Here is a 1,895-nt window from a genome sequence, read left to right as displayed (position 1 = left end):
TGGATAAAACTATACATTTGGAGACAGTGAAAGGAAAAACAAAGTGTCTAATCAGAGGTTAAATATTCATCATCAATTTTCACTGAATTGTGAAGGCAATCCTGCTTGAGGTTAAACAATGGTTTTATTGAGAAGGTGAAATTTTAAATGGCCCATGTTAAGGAGAAGAGGATAAAGTGTCTTGGAATTATACATGCAGCAATTCAATATTTGAAGTGTCAATTAAAATAAGGCTATAGTAATTTATCATAAACCACATTATCAGTTTTGATAGTGTTACTATTTGACTGCTAAGAAGAAATTCAGAAGTTCAAACCCACCAGCTGCTCTGCAGAAGGAAGGTGGGGCAATCTACTTCTATAAATATTTACTTCCTCAGAAACCCAAAGGGTGGTCACTGAGTCAGAATCAACTCGATGACACTGAGTTTGTTTTGTAGCTTTTTTATATTGCTTAAAGTTCAACAATGGTTTTATTGTGAAGTGAAATTTTAGATGGCTTTTGTTAAGGAACTTAAAATGAATAGTCTAAGAAGGTACTTAGATTACATAGGTTGATTGCGATATTTGAAATCTCAAATTAAAACAAGACTAGCACAATTCATCATAGCCATACATCAACTATTTCCCGAGTGTTTCTGCTCACTGGGCTTGAGTTTAACCTGTTTCTGTCTGATTCATTCCCTACAGAAAGAGCCCTGTGGAGAGAGGAGACGGATGTCTACAATAGAACCATCACAGAGTTCATCCTCATAGGGCTCTCTGATCGCCCGGAGGTGCGCTACCCTCTCTTTGTGGTCTTTGCTGCCATCTATCAGGTCACCTTAGTGGGAAATGGAGCCATTCTTCTTGCCATTGGGACTGAAAAAAAGCTGTGCACACCCATGTATTATTTTTTGGCAAATCTGTCCCTCTTGGACATTTTCTGCCCATCATCTACTGTTCCCAAGATGCTCAAGAACCTCTTGACAAAGAAGCAAAACATTTCTTTCATTGGGTGTGCTTTACAGCTTTTTTCCTGGTGGAATTCGTAGGGACTGAAGTCTTCCTTCTCTCTGTCATGGCTTATGATAGGTATGTGGCCATATGTTTTCCCCTTAGTTATACCCTCATCATGACAAAGGAATGATGTGTGCAGCTCACTGTTGGTACCTGGGCAGCAGGATTTCTAAACTCCCTTCTGCACACGGTGTTCACATTCCGCCTGTCTTTCTGTAAATCTAATCAGGTCAACCAGTACTACTGTGACATTCCTCCAGTGGTAGTCCTGTCCTGCTCTTCCACATACATGGCAGAAATGCTTGTCTTAGTGGTAGGAGGTACCTTAGGGATCAGTGCCTTCCTGATCACTGGAATCTCTAATATCTACATCGTATCCACCATCCTGAAGATCAGATCAGCAGAAGGGAAGCACAAAGCCTTCTCCACATGTGCTTCCCACCTCCTTGTGGTTTGTTTATTCTATGGCACATCAATATTTACCTACATCTGTCCCTCCTCAAGTCACAACTCACCAGCCAGAGACAGGCTCATCTCAATGTTATATGGGATTATCACCCCTATGTTAAACCCTATCATTTATAGCCTGAGAAATGCAGAGGTAAAAGGAGCACTCAGAAAGGTTTTATGTCATAAAATATTTTTACAGCAGGGATGATACCACTCATTTCCCAATTCTTTTATTCTACACTCACAAGAAGAGTGAAAAAGTTCTTAGAAATAGTAATTTTCCATTCACCTAAAAAGGGCATATATATGTATATATAGAAATTAATAAACATGCAAACACATATATGTACATATGTATGTACATATATAAACATATACCATTATATCTATCTATAAGGAGTCCTGATGGCACAGTGGGCAAGCAATGGAATGCTAACCATAAGTTCA

General features: G+C 39.1%; 1 pseudogene; it reads left to right on the top strand.

Moving 5' to 3' along the window:
- Positions 1-689: 689 nt before the first annotated feature.
- On the top strand, positions 690-1,656 carry LOC103211744 (annotated as a pseudogene).
- The last annotated feature ends 239 nt before the right edge of the window (positions 1,657-1,895 follow it).

This window comes from Orycteropus afer, unplaced genomic scaffold (assembly GCF_000298275.1).
Source record: "Orycteropus afer afer isolate SDZICR_OR568_19922 unplaced genomic scaffold, OryAfe1.0 scaffold00782, whole genome shotgun sequence".
Taxonomy (NCBI): domain Eukaryota; kingdom Metazoa; phylum Chordata; class Mammalia; order Tubulidentata; family Orycteropodidae; genus Orycteropus; species Orycteropus afer.
The sequence above is the reverse complement of the archived record's forward strand: the minus strand, read 5'-3'. Positions and strand labels throughout refer to the sequence as shown.